Source organism: Podarcis pityusensis (genome assembly GCF_964106645.2).
Source record: "Podarcis pityusensis genome assembly, chromosome: 10".
NCBI classification, from domain to species: domain Eukaryota; kingdom Metazoa; phylum Chordata; class Lepidosauria; order Squamata; family Lacertidae; genus Podarcis; species Podarcis pityusensis.
In genome coordinates, this window is record NC_138035.1 from 13,821,673 (window position 1) to 13,837,114 (window position 15,442).

The 15,442-nt window shown below is 44.6% G+C and overlaps 1 protein-coding gene and 1 long non-coding RNA gene across 7 annotated transcripts in view; one reads left to right on the forward strand and one right to left on the reverse strand.

Annotated features, from left to right (window-relative positions):
• The window catches only part of SOX5 (SRY-box transcription factor 5), a 764,489-nt gene that overhangs the window by 152,024 nt on the left and 597,023 nt on the right, over positions 1-15,442 (reverse strand). The gene's annotated exons all lie outside the window — the stretch shown is intronic.
• On the forward strand, positions 6,264-12,039 carry LOC308486521. Its single transcript, XR_013991122.1, has 2 exons — positions 6,264-6,787; positions 10,986-12,039. It is a non-coding gene; the product is annotated as an uncharacterized lncRNA (long non-coding RNA).

Below are 15,442 nucleotides of genomic sequence, written 5' to 3' on the forward strand. Positions count from 1 at the left end.
TGAGGAGGCTTCTTATTCCTAGGAATAAGGGCGGATGAAAACAGTGTAGTGGAAGGGTTTTAATCTTTTTTAAAAAACTTGAAGGGAGGAAGCAGAGAAGCTCATTGGTGGCCATTTCCCCTCAACGTGCCCTGGAATCTGAATGCCCTGATCATCATTCCAGAACATTCTTGGAGCAAAACAAGGGTGGTCTAACCTCTCCTAGCTAGAAGGACCAGTGCTCAGAAATGAGGGCAAAATGGCAGCTGCCATTTTGAAGAAGGGTGTCTTGCTGTCATCATCATACCCTCCAACATTTCTCTGATGAAAATAGGGACATCCTAAGGAAAAGTGGGACATTCCGGGATCAAATCAGAAACTGGGATGGCTTCTGTAAACCTGGGACTGTCCCTGGAAAATAGGCACCTGTGGAGGGTCTGTGTCATTAAACCTGCTGCTGCTGCCCCATTTTATTTATTTCAAAGCCACCTTTCAGCCCATGACATGTTGCTACTGAGGACAAAATGGCGCCTCCCACAGTCTATGTACAACAGCCAAAGAGACTAGCAGTTGAATCTTACTTTGATGCGAGTGCTGGGGCAGAGTCCTCCATTGCTCTTGAGGAAAGCAGACTAGCTCGGAGAGTCCAGAACAGGCCACATGGCACACACAGCTCTGTCCACTCCTTGCCTCTCAGAATTTGCTGTATGAGGCAGCTGTCACACTCTGCCTAATGGCAGGGCTAGAGTTGACTATGGCCTCCTCAGGGAGTCAGTGATGATGATAATGATGATGATGATAATAATAATAATAATTTATTTATACCCCGCCCATCTGACTGGGTCTCCCCAGCCACTCTGGGCAGCTTCCAACCAAATATCAAAAACAATACAGTGATAAGCCCTTCACAAATCCTTTCAGTGGGGGAATTAGCTCTCTCCAACAAAACCAAAATGGACCATTCACATCCCAAGGGCTGTCACGTGGAAGAGGGAACAAGCTTGTTTTCTCCTGCTCCTGAGGGCAGGACTCGAACCAATGGCTTTAAGTTACAAGAAAGAAGATTCTGACTAAACATACAGAAAAAAACTTTCTGACTGTAAGAGCTGTTTGACGTTGGAACAGCGTCCCTCAGGAAGTTGTGGACTCTCGTTCCTTGGAGGTTTTTAAGCAGAGGCTGGATGTCCATCTGTCATGGATGCTTTAGCCGAGATTCCTGCATTGCAGGGGGTTGGACTAGATGACCCCTGGGCCCCTTCCACCTCTACGATTCTATGAAATTCTCTTGTCTGCAGAGAGCTGGCAAATTTGTGGGGGGCAGTTTTGTTCAAGACTAGCGAAAAGATTCGCCACAAGATTCGTTGGAGGAGGGGAGGGAATGCCCTCCATCTCTGCCGCAGATGGCATAGCCCTAAGATAAGGATAGTGGGGGCACATTAAAAGTTCGTCTAAAATGGTTAAGCAAACGTGATTATGAAAACAAGATGCATCTTGTTACAGATATGCCCTTGCTAGGAGAAGCTAACTGAACATGCAGTCAGCTTCTCTAAAACCAAATCTTGTTAAAATAATAAGATGATCCTGTAGTAAAAGTTTTAATGACTTTAGTTTGGGGGGGGAGGGGGAGAAGGGTAGAAAAAAAGGTGGAACTTTGCAGCCAGCTGGTTCTATACTGAAAGCCAGGCTGCACAGCTTGAACTTAAAGCTATCTTAACATAATGAATAAGTGCCAATAATTAGCATATGTAGTGTGAACAGGTTTGCTGGCACAAGCAAGTGAAAAACTCCAAGGTAAAGTTATTATTAGGGAGTAATTAGCTCTGTGAAGTAAATGAGTGAAACAATAGCTGCCAGCACTGACAATATGGCTAACATCTGACTATCTGGAAGATAACATTGTAAAGTATTGCTCCCTGAGCTAGAATCTGTTAATAACCATATGTTAGTTTAATTAATGCAGAGTCTTCCTGACCTGTTGTCACAGAAGAACAATACTTTCTTGGAAACATTCAAACAGGCATCCCTGCACGGGAAGGAGTAATTTGAAACTTTAAGTGCAAATACCTGTACCTGCCTTTTAATAAAGCAGAGCCAAGAAGAGGCGGTCTTTGGGATGCCGGGAATAGGAAGGACAAGTTAATTGAACAATAAAAGACCCCAACTGCACTACGCATTAAAAACACTCTTATACCACTTTTTAACAGCCATGGCGTCACCCAAAGAATCCTGGGAACTGTAGTTTATTAAGGGTGCTGAGCTGTTAGCAGACTCACCACAAAAGACACCGTTCCCAGAGCTGCCTGGGAAGGATGGACTGATCTCTGGGAATTGTAGCTCTGTGAGGGAAATAGGGGCGGCCTAACAACTCTCACCACCCTTTAGAACTACAGTTCCCAGGTTTCTTGTGCCATGACTGTTCCAAGTGATGCAACACAGCTTTAAACACAGTGCAAATGGGGCGGGACATTTGAGTTGGGACCAGCTGCTTTTTAAAAATGATTAATTCTTTACTACTGCTGCCACGGTGATGACAGCACAGTCAGTAGAGCATGAGACTCTTCATCTCAGGTCTGTGGGTTTGAGAGCCACGTTGCGCAAAAAGATTCCTGCATTGGAGGGGGGTTGGACTAGATGACCCTCGTGGTCCTTTACAACTCCACAACTCTATTACTCTATGACTGTAAGTGACATTGCAGGCTCAAGTGTCCACACAGAGTTTTGTTTTGGAAAACCAAAATAGCCACTGAGGTGGTTAAAAAACAACAACCAATCCATGTTTACATTGGTGAGCATAGAAATATATAGGTCTCACTGTTTTTTCAAGAGAAAAAACAAATATGAGGAAGTAGACCTAAGCGCCCTTCTTTTGACATAACACACATGGCTTTGTTTTAGGGCACTGAGAATTAGGTTTCTTGTAAAAACTAAAAATCTCCCAAACCCACTTGTGCTATGCCACAAGAGGCAATGGCCGCCACCAGCCTAGGCAGCTTTAAATGAGGGTTAAACAAATTAATGGTCAATAAGCCTATCTTACCTCTACTGTTCAAAGCAATATGCGTCTGAAAAACAGCTGATATTCTTTTCAGGACTCTGGGTGACTATTACACATGACTTTCTGCAAAGTGACTCTAAGGCAAATCAGTAAGACGTGGACTTGGGTAGGATAAGAAGCAGGACCTTATTTGGTGGTGGCACCCATGCTTTTCAGAGAGGCTGGCTGGACCACCCTTTTAGGCACACAGTGAGCTTATTTCTGTGGGGGTTTTTTCCTTCAAAGGATTTGGACATTTGAAATACCTGTTATGGCCCTGGTTTTAGATTTCATTGCACTGCTGTTTGCATTTCTATACCATGGCAGCATTTCATTCCCATATACTATGAGCTGCCTTGTGGGCCTGATTCCAAGCCAAAAGGTAAGATATAACTTTGGTAAATAACTAGTTAGGAGAGAATGGTGAGGATCTGGGAGGTTAATTGGAAGCAGAAAGCACTAAATCTCAAGGCCATCGTTGTCGAGGAAATACTTAGCCGAAGTGGTTTAAAGGCCGAGTCAAAACTGGCTTGATGGACTCTGAAGGTGGGGGCATTCCAAGCTAACTTAGTGACAGGGCAAAAGCCATGCAGGAAGAAGTCTTATGTAGCCAATTAGCTGATTAATTAGCCAATTAAAATAAATACAGCCAGATCGTTCTGAGAGGGTGTTTAATAATAACAAAAAAATAAAGTTTCTCTGGAAAATAAAGACCAAGAATATCATCTTGCTTTTTTTCCTTTTTCAAATCTTCAATTTAAAACACACTGCCCAAATTAAAGCACAAAAATCTCTTGCTTGTACAGCCATTGACTACAATAATGCTACACTTTCTGAAAGGTGCAGAGTATGACCGGAATCCAATTTAAAATCCACATTCTTGCCATTTATTAATGAACACATTAATTGCAGGGAGTAATTAATGCTTTCGAGCCTAGTTTGAGTGCCATAAATGGATGGCAGCAAGGCCAGCCTTCCTTCTATATAGGCTGCAAATGAACACATACAAAATTAAAAGGAGGCAAATGAAAATCTCATAAAGGTTATGAGAAGATGGGGAAAGTTCCTATTTCAGAATGGCTTCAGCTTCTGCTACAGTGGTCAAACTGGAGTATGTGGAAGAAGGGATTAGGACAGGGGTAGGCAACCTAAGGCCCGGGGGCCGGATCTGGCCCAATTGCCTTCTAAATCCAGCCCACGGACGTGTTTTTACATGAGTAGAATGTGTCCTTTTATTTAAAATCCATCTCTGGGGTTTTGTGGGGCCTGCCTGGTGTTTTTACATGACAAGAATGTGTGCTTTTATTTAAAACCCATCTCTGGGTTATTTGTGGGGCATAGGAATTCATTCATTTTTTTCTTCAAAATATAGTTCGGTCCACCACATGGTCTGAGGGATGGTGGACCGGCCCACGGCTGAAAAAGGTTGCTGACCCCTGGATTAGGAGGACACTTTACTCTAATGAAACGTCTTTCGTTCTGCCACATTTCACGGTGTGTTCCCCCCAGAAAGCAATTCTTTCCTTAACAAAGCTTTCAGTTGGCGATCACCTCTGTATCTACCATTGACAGAGCAAGCCCGCAGTTTAAACATTTGGGAGATCAGGAGCAGAAAGATTTGGAGTTCTTGGGGGTTTGTGTTAAATTAATATTCTCATTAGTATTAATTTCCCTACCTGATTTCCCCAAGGCCCAAACGAGATGTTCACTTAATACATAGCAAGCAGCTATTTATCTTGTTTTGCCACAAATAATTACAGCCACGAAGGAACCCAATTCCTTCTGGAAAGACTGCACATGGGCAGGAGAGGGTTATTTCTTTGCTCGCCCTCCACAACTGGAAAGGAGATCAAACCTGCACACCAACAGTGACTAAACGCTCTGGCTGTATGTGTGTGTTCATTCTCCATTCTGATTCTGATGATAAGGTGAGAGGATAAACCTCCCCTCCCTGTGGGCTCCTTTCCTAAGTAAGAATCTCCCAAATTTGTTTATACATGTAGTGCTTTTTTTCTAGAAAAGTAGGTGCCGGTACTCACAATGAAGTTGTTACAGTAAGTGTCAAACCTTTTAACAAAAAAAAGAGGTGTTGTATCCTTGAGTACCCCCTGGGGGGGAAAGCATTGCATACATGTTTTGGAAAAACATCTTCATTTCCTGAAGGCCCCCAAAATTCCTAATCCCTCCCCCACCTAAAAGTTGCATACACATCGGTCATGTTTGGTTAAATGCTTTCGTAAACATTTTCCATCCCACTATTGTCATGTACAGTGGTACCTCGGGTTAAGAACTTAATTCATTCTGGAGGTCTGTTCTTAACCTGAAACTGTTCTTAACCTGAGGTACCACTTTAGCTAATGGGGCCTCCCGCTGCAGCCACGCAATTTCTGTTCTCATCCTGAAGCAAAGTTCTTAACCCGAGGTACTATTTCTGGGTTAGCGGAGTCTGTAACCTGAAGCGTATGTAACCAGAAGCATATGTAACCCGAGGTACCACTGTACTACTACTCCTACCTATGCATTTATTTATTTCTGTACTTTATCCCTCAGCTTTCAAAGGCCAGTAAGCATTCCCAGGACATCTTGTAAAAGAGTTTAAAACAAACAAATAAATATTGGAGAAAATTTAAAACAGCAGCATAGCCCAGTGTAAACACAGTATGAAACTCCAATCAGTTAAAACATAGATCATTTTAAATGCACTGAAATTTTAAAACTTAGCAATGTTTAAATGTCTAGGGAAATGAAAAGGTGGGCATAGGTTTCCAGGTGGGAGTTGATCATGGTGAGGGTTTGCCAAGTCTGTAACCTGAAGCGTCTGTAACCAGAGGTACCACTGTACTTTTCTTTACCTTATCTTTACTTTGGATGGCTTTAAAAGAGGATTAGACGAATGCATAGAGGGGGAGGCTGCCAACGGCTGCTAGCCATGATGCCTGTGCTCTGCCTTTGCAGCTAGAAACAGTAATACTTCTGAACTCTAGTTGCTAGAAAGCACAGGAGGGGAGAAATCTCTCGAACTCAGGTCCTGCTTGCAGGTTCCCCATAGGCATCTGACAGGCCACTGTGAGAACAGGATGCTGGACTAGATGGGCCATTGGCCTGATCCAGCAGGGCTTGTCGTACGTTCTTAGGTTGGACAAGTTGTTCTTATCTATCTAACCCTATCTAGGTGTACAGCTTGTGACCTACCTACCGAGCCTATCTACTAAGTAGTGCAGCCTAACAGATGCCCTGTTTTTTTGCAGTGCAAAAGAAGAGGCTTTGTAGAGCGCCAAACATGACCCTCTTCTTTTCCTCTTCCCTTTCTCTCTTCAAAAGATGGCCATGGTGTTGTTGGCATAACCCCACAATAAACACAGTCACGACCCTATTGTAGATCGCAGCCCACCAGATGAAGAATAAAGCTTTGCACCAGGGATGGGGACCAGATTTGGGGTATCATATCCATTCTGAAGGAAATCTACCCTGAGTGCTCACTGGAAGGACAGATCCTGAAGCTGAGGCTCCAATACTTTGGCCACCTCATGAGAAGAGAAGACTCCCTGGAAATGACCCTGCTGTTGGGAAAGATGGAGGGCACAAGGAGAAGGGGACGACAGAGGACGAGATGGTTGGACAGTGTTCTCGAAGCTACAAATATGAGTCTGACCAAAGTGCGGGAGGCAGTGGAAGACAGAAGTGCCTGGCGTGCTCTGGTCCATGGGGTCACAAAGAGTCGGACACGACTAAACGACTAAACAACAACAACATCCCAAGTGTTGCCCCAGTAAGGTAGGAAACTTCTTGTATTTTTTTTCCTGTTTTTACAAGGTGGTTTGTTTAAAGTTTGCATTGATCTTTTTTTTTTGTAAATCAGCAGCAGCTGCACTAGTGAGGCAAAAGAAGCCTACCTGTTTGAGAAAGACCTCAACCATTCATCTTCTGGCTAAGCATCCATTTAAAGTGTTGTGTGATCTACCTCTCAGCTCCAATGATCCAGAAAACATTTGAACCTCCTGCCACACAATCCACTGTGATTGTTTGATCAGAGCCTCTGTGCACAGTAATCACCCCTTTCCCTTTTTATCTTGTCTAATGTTAAGGGAAGAGGAGAGGGGAAGGCACAGCACCTCCAATTAATCTTCCCACAGAGGAACCTACAGGAAGAATATAGTGTCTTTCGTTGGTACAAAGTGATGTTTTCCTATTTGGCATCATTACACTTCACAAAGGGCCTTATCAATAGCCCTGGTAGCAGAAAAGCAACCTTTCAGCTTATTTCATGAATGGAATTGTTGGTAAGCTTGCTTAACATAAAAGGAACCTATCAACAGGAGTCTTGGAAGAAGGCTTTGAGAAAAACGACTTTCTGTTTAATTGCACATGGGCAATGAGAACCTATTTTACGTTGTATCCCCCCCCCCCAGCTTCTTTCTTCTCAAAGGGACCCACGGCTACCTTGCTCTCTCCTTTGCTAGCTCATAAATGTATCAGAAGTGACAGAGACTCCCAGCAAAGAGAGTGGACCACTGCAGAGAATGGCCTCCCCACAAGGACACATAAACATGCCACCATTTAATTTACATCACTTTCATGCACTTCTCTACTTGCCCCTACTTGCCTCCTGAGTTCTAACGCCTTTGGGGGAAATGAATGGCATAGATTTAGACCATGCATGCCACTTCACTTCGAACCCACTCAAAGTAATGAATGGAGGCTCTGAGCCAGGCATAGGCAAAGTCGGCCCTCCAGATGTTTTGGGACTACAACTCCCATCATCCCTAGCTAACAGGACCAGTGGTCAGGGATGATGGGAATTGTAGTCTCAAAACATCTAGAGGGCCAAGTTTGCCTATGCCTGTGAGCCTTACAGTCAAACACCTGCAGTACTGCTGAAGGCCAATGGCTCAGTGGTGGAGATTCAGTTAGGGCTGGGAAGGCCACTACAAGTCAGTGTCTACCATAATGAGCTACATGGACCAATTGGTCTGATTCAGCATAAAGCAGCTGCCATTGTTCCAAGTGGTTCAAAATCCCTGGTCTGTTTCCTACTGACATCCTGAAGGTTTGAACAACTGTTAAGTTTGGGGACTGCAAAGAAGTCTCTCTCTCCCCCCCCCCCCAGGGCATAGGGATTTCCAGACATGGTTCTCTTATCTACCAGCAAGATAGCTTAAGACACCTGGGGCTTTTTGTCCCACAAGCACCTTTTGGGCAGTGCAACCTGTTTGTGGCAGCCTGAGTTTTGTATAAGGATAGGTTTGGCCTTATTTTATTAACAAATCTGTGTTCCACGCTTATGTCCTGGGGTGGCTTACGCATTAAAATGACTGACAATATAAAATAAGCTATAACAGCAGCCAATTTCAAGGCAGTAGCTATAAGAAACATACAACCAGTAATGTGTAATTTAAAAGTTATTTAACAACACATTGGAAATGAAAAAGGTCTGCACCTGACACCGAAAAGATAACCTGGGTACCAGGAGAGCCTCTGAAAGGGAACCTTCAACAAGTTGGGTGCCACCACCAAGAAGGCTCCTTTCCTTATCAGCAGCCATTGCACATTACTTGGTGGGGGCACTGGGAGAAGGGCCTCCATTCATAACCTTAAGAGTACGAGCAAGCTGATGTTGCAGCAGGTGATCCCTCAGGTATCCCCGTCCCAAGCTATGAAGGGTTTTAAATGTCTACACCAGCCTTTTGAACCACGTCCTGAAATGGAACAGGAGTTACTGCAGCTGTTCAGGGAATGGCAAGATACTCCTAATGCCTGCTTAGCAATCTAAGAACAACATGGAAGCAAGGCACCCTGGACAGCTCCATGCAGGCTCAGGTTGGAAACACCATAATAGTGGGCTAGGAGAGCTGAAAAAACCCCAAAACATCTGGCAACCAATGAGCCCCTTTGCCTAAGCCTCAGTTTGGTCAGAATTGTGTATGCACTTCCAGATTTAACACTAAATACATTACTTCTAGTAAATGAGCCACCATAGCTGTTAAGAGGGCTGAGAAAATTTGTGTCCCGGTCTTTTTAGACTCATGTACTATCTGAAATCAAATGGGCGTGTTGGTTGCCAGATGTGAAATATATTAGCATTATTTTCAGTTCTCCCACCCCACTATAAGAGCAGAGGGCTCTTGGAGAGAGCTGTGGAGTTCAAAATTAGGTCACATAGCTTTAAAGAACAAACATCAACACATGAGTCTCTTGTATAGAGAAACTGTTGGTCCATAGATGGGGAATCTGTGGCCCTCCACATGTTGCTGGACTACAACTTCAATCATCCTTGACAATGGTGGCCAGGGAACAGGTTCCCCACCTCTCATTGACTGAATGAATACTGGCTACTCCCAAGTTGCACCAGATTTCCAAGGTTAGTATCAGTATTTATTTATTTTGCTCAATAACCAGTTGAGTTTTTAATAACCAGTTGAGGCTTTCCAAGGTCTTAGATGTCTTATCCAGCCTAGCTGCTTGAAATACTGGACATACCAGTGACTGAACCTTGGGTCATCTGCAAGTGAGCTCTGTGATCTGCCAATGAGGTATACCCTATAATATTTCAGGGCTATGAAAAACTCCTTCGAAAAAACTTTCAGCAAGTACCTGCCATCTGTTTTCGGTTTCTTTCTTCCCTTCCCTTACATTGTTCATTGAATGTAGGTTATGATCTCAAGAAGTCATTCAATAAAAATGTTGACAGTGCTATGGTGTCTCAGCAATCAAGATTAAAATTGTTACCTAGCTTCAAATGCATCTCCCTCATTGGAGGAGGAGGAGGAGACCTAAGGCTGAGCCCCATGAATTTCTCACAAACATTTTAATATGCAGTTGTGGAACTATGGCACCATGATAAAAAATTCTCTGAATATTAAAATATGTGAAAACAGGATGTCCTGTATACATCTCCTGGAAGCTGACTGATGAGAAGGGTGTGTGACCCAATTGTGACATGTCACACTGAACCATTGTTAAAAACAAGCTATGGTTTAATGTGAATGAGCAGCAGGTTGCTCAGAAGTCCGCACCCCACTCCTTTCTTGCTCGTAATGGTGCTACATTGCCAAAAACAAACAAGCAAACACAATGGCATATGGCATTTGGAGGAAACAAACCACAAACCCTGGTTCAGAAATGAAAATCCAGGCTTTGGCTTCCTTCCCTTTGGTGGAGCAAAGCAACAACTTATTTCATGGCAGCACATGAGGAATGGAGGAGGAGCTTTAAAGCTGCGTGCAGTAGTTGTTGTGTATGCACATCGAAACTGTGGTTTGTTTTTAACTACGGTTTAATGTGATGTGCAAACCAGGCCACCGTGTGAGTTCATTTGAGGCCTTAGGTGTCGTATGAAACGCTTGTTGCCATAGAAATGAAGATTGCAGGAAATGGTGAAGGGTTTGTGGGGAAAGATAATGAGTTCATCTAAGGTTGGCGCCTTTCCTTAAGAGTCATTTTAGCCAGAGATTAAGACGCACAAATCACCACTATCTAATCATTGTGGGTTTTTCTTAATTATTGATTTAGGTCAAGGGGTTACACATATGTAGCTCCATATTTCTACGTTCAGTGAAGAGGCTGCCATCAAATTGTCACTCAAGGGCATTTGTTCTTTTCAACAAGTAAGGTCTTCACATCAAGACCCAGATAAACTCTCACCTATATAAATTTTATACTGTGAAGCCTTGCTTTGATCACACAACGGGGAGGACAGGGCTAAACTGTTATCTCATCCCATTTGGTTTAAATCTAAATCTCATTGAGTAATTAAGGATCCAGAGGGGCCTGAGAGCCTGTCGGGAGATGTAGCTTGCTATAAATACTACCCTGAGACACAGGGAGAATTAAAATTAAAGAGTTTGGTTGTTTGTTTTGCAAGCCACCAACAAATCTCAAATCAGCTTAAGATAAAGGGTGGAACTAAATGTGGCTGTGAATTGCTTTAAGTGCTGATCTCTGCTAAACAACTTTTCCTCTTTGTTTTCAACAGTGTTTGCATTTGTGAGCTGGAAAGAGCTTGCAGGATCAGAGCCTTGCTACAGACAACAGTAGCTTTGCTTCATAGGAAGAGACTTGCTGGATCGGGTCCAAGACCCATTGAGTCCAGCATCCTGGATGTCTGCGGGAAGCCCCCCAAAAGGCCTGGGTGCAACAAGACTCACAACAAGAAGCTTTACTGCCTCTCACAACAGAGGGAAAATGCAGCCATTGTGACTAGTAGCCATTGATAACTTTCTCCTCCATGAATTTGCCTAACCCTATTTTAAAGCTATCCAGGTGGTCATCACTACATCCCGGTCTCCCTGATAGTGTTCCTCACCTGAAAATCACTGAGCATCTTGGTCACATCATTGTAAGGTTTGGCGGTTAAAGATAAAAGTAAAGGGACCCCTGACCATTAGGTCCAGTCGTGGCCGACTCTGGGGTTGCGGCGCTCATCTCGCTTTATTGGCCAAGGGAGCCGGCGTACAGCTTCCGGGTCATGTGGCCAGCATGACTAAGCCGCTTCTGGCGAACCAGAGCAGCACATGGAAACGCTGTTTACCTTCCTGCCGGAGCAGTACCTATTAATCTACTTGCACTTTGACATGCTTTCGAACTGCTAGGTTGGCAGGAGAAGGGACCGAGCAAAGGGAGCTCACCCCATCGTGGGGATTCAAACCGCCGACCTTCTGATCAGCAAGTCCTAGGTTCTGTGGTTTAACCCACAGGGCCATATTCGGTTGGAGGGGAGGGGAGGTAGTGGCCATCACCTACCCCTCCTTATCCAAGGGTATTCCGTTAAAGGAATCCGAGGGGCGTGGTCTCTGCCCGAAGCCCAGACAGGGGCTGGGGCCATGGCACGACCCCTAGCGGTGACCCTGGGGGAGTTCCTAGTTGATGTGGATCAGCAGGGCTCCCCCTATTGGTGGTTAACCCTTCTGAGACTTCCTACAGACGGGCAGAAGTCAGATATAGTCGGTTCATTTCCAATGCCTAAGCCAATACCACTCACATTCTGTAACCAATAAAGTTGTGGCGTTTTTTAGCCCATTAGCCTAAAATACTGGTTTCATGTGTCTTTATTTCAACATCTCAGGAGGGTTTGGGGCCTTGCCACGCAACCTGGATAAATATGCAGATTAGGAGCTTTAGTTATCCACTGATTTTTTACACTTCCATATATAAATGCATTTTAGAAAATGTATATTTGAAACAAAATATTGTTTTGAGAGAAAATGCATTTAGAAATTTATATTTTGAGAGAAAATGTGTATTTATATAACATTGTCGTGCAGGCCTATTACCCAAATGCAGAAAATGCATCTTTGGGATGCATGCAGGATACTTTGCTGTCACTTGAGACTCAGGTAGCCTCAGTGGTGTGGAGCGCCTTCCATCAACTTCAGCTGGTGACCCAGCTGAACCCCTATCTCGACAAGGATAGCCTAATGTTTATGCTCTGGTAATCTCTAGGTTAGAAGACTGCAACGTGCTATATCTAAGGCTGCCTCTGAAGACAGTTCAGAAACTTCAGCTGGTGCAGAATTTGGCAGCCAGATTGCTCACTGGGACAAGATGCCTTGAGCCCATTACACCAATCCTGGCCTGACTGCAATGGCTGCCAATTCGTTTCCGGATCCAGTTCAAAGTGCTGGTTTTGAAAAGGCTCAGGACGGCAACACCTCAAGGACTGCCCCTCTCCATATGAACCCACCCAGACTCTGCAATCATCATTTGAAGCCCTTCTTTGTGTGCCTCCTCCATGAGTGGTCCAGAGGGTGTCAACACGAGAACGGGGCCTTTTCTGCAGTGGCTCCCCGTTTGTGGAATGTTCTCCCCAGGGAGATTCGCCTGGCACCTTCATTATACACCTTTAGGTGCCAGGTGAAAACATTCCTCTTCAACCAGGCCTTTGGCTGATTAACATCCAACACCTTTTCAAACGTGTTGTGGGAGGGGAGAGGTTATTGGTGTATTTTTATGTTGCGAACTACCCTGAGATTTATGGGTGAAGGGCAATATATGAAATTATTATTAATTAAACTCATAATAGTAATAGTAATAATAATGTGGAAACAGGATGTGGACTTATGAGTGAAAACATCCAAAAATAGAACCAACTGGAACTGACTGATTTGTCCATCCCTAACCAAACAGTATTGTCAATCAAGTTTCCTTCTCCATAAGGAATGTATCCAGTAATGGACCCAATTTTTCCCCTCTTTGTGATGAAGGACCCATCTTTTGCTAGCTACTGGATGTTTCACATCAATCATATATTAGGCAGCACAGGTTGTGAAGGGCAGGTGAACCTCTCAAGCAGAAATCTGATCCTGTTTGTAGATGAGCCTTGCTGGATTATGGGAAGAAACTGCATATATGGTCACATTGTAATATTCTTGGCTTGCCTCAACAGAGCCTCCCCTGTTTCTGAGAAACATGACATGCATTTTATTTTATTGCCTTTCAACAGCTTATCTTCAGATAGGTGTTTAATTAACTCATGGTGGCAGTTTCAATGTTTAGCCTGAAGGAGGGCGAGAAGAAAAAGTATCTGAACAGTGTTGCACTTGCAGATTTAAAGCGTATGGTATGTATATATGTGCGTTGCATGCATATATATATATATATATATATGGCACACACCTATGTATAAATAGCACAACCAATCCTACTAAATCATAAGCGTATAGATTCCCCAAGGAACTAGTTCACAAGCGGCAGAGGGGAATTGGAAAAATCCACAGATACAAAGACACATATCTTCAGAGTTAAAGGAGACAGCTCAGAGTTGAAGTTCAATGACAGAGCAGGGCTTCCCAAACTTGAGTCCAGCACACTGGGTATGGGGGGGGCTGCCACCCACCACCACTGCTGGGCACCCTTTGCACCCCAGCCTCTTCCCAGTAGCCCAGGAGCTGGGCAGCAGCTGGAATGAGTGAGGATGAGCCTGGCAGCCCAGGAGCCGGGCAGTGGCTGGGAGGACCAAAGTCTTTGCTTTGCTTGTCCCAGCATCCGCCCAGCAGCCCAGGAACTGGGCAACGGCTGGACTGAGCAAGCGCGAAGAACCCCCTCCATGCGTCCTGCGCATGCCAGGTGGTGTCACGTGATGTGTGGGGAACAAGTCGGTGTCCCTGCTTGAGTCTCCAGGCGTTGTGGGACTACAACTCCCACCATCCCTGACCACAGGTGCTGCTAGCTAGGGATTATAGGAGTTGTAGTCCAACAACAACAGCTGGAGATCCAAATTTGGGAAACCCTGACAGAGCCTCTGCATGGCATGCAGAATGCCCTCAAGTTCAGTCCTCTGCATTCCCAGATAGGGTTGGGAATGTTCCCCATCTAAAGTCCTGGAGAGCCTCCACTGGTCAGTGTGGACAAGGAGCGTCCAATATGGTGCCTTACAGAATCTGCTGAGCTCCAAGTCCCATCACAACCAGCCAGCATGGCTGCTGGCATGTGCATTTGCAGGATTCCCCCCCCCCCCAATAGATAAGAAAAGAGAGCAAAACACTGAAATGAGGGAGCAGGATGATTCCTCACAAAAACAGAAGAACTATATTTTGTCTCATATCTCAGGTTCTACAAATGCTAGAAACTTCCTGTTTGGTTTTTTAACAAAAGCTGAGAATCTGGGGATTACAGATCAACTGGGAAGACCACTGTCCCCCACTTTCCTTCCCCCCTCCACCTGGTTGTCCATGACCAGTGGTTGGGGATGATGGGAACTGGAGTCCAACAACACACAACAAAGGCTGCATCTCCGCTAAGATATATTGCACCGAAACTCTAAAACAAACAAACAAAAGTGCCCAGCTCCCTTCTGAGATTCTGCCTTACAAAAAACAAACAAACCCCAAAATGGTTCATTCGCTAGGTGAGCTTTTGCTGCCATCTTTGCTCTCCCCTTATTATCACACCATTATTTTTTTCTTTTAAAAAGGGAGAAAGTTAAAGGAAGAAGGGGGAAATGGACACGAGTGAGACGCATCTGCTTGCATTTGTTAAGAACATGCTGAGCTTACATAAGTGGAATATTGAGTTTCATTCTTTTCTCTCTCTCTCTCCTTCTTTTTTCCACCCTCCTTTGGCTTTTCATGAAAGCAGGTAAGTCAGTTTCCAGAACGCAATAGAAAGCGACTCAGTGAATGAGGCGCTCTCCCCCGCCCTCTCCCTCTCCCTGCACTGGAGCAGATCAATCTGGATCAACAATGTGGGTAGGTCCCCCGCTGACATTTAGCAGGGCTTAACGCAGCCAGCACTGAATGAAAGCAGAACAATGGTCAAGGTGAACTGAGGGCAGAAGATAATGAATCAGACAGCCTGGCCACTCCACAAACATGTTTCTCAGACGAAAGGAAGGAGACATGCATGGTGAACTAAATTAAAAAAAGGGAGAGTGGAAGAAAAGACCTCCTCTTCACCAAGAAAGGAACTTGGGTTTCAGGGCTGAAGGTGCAGGGG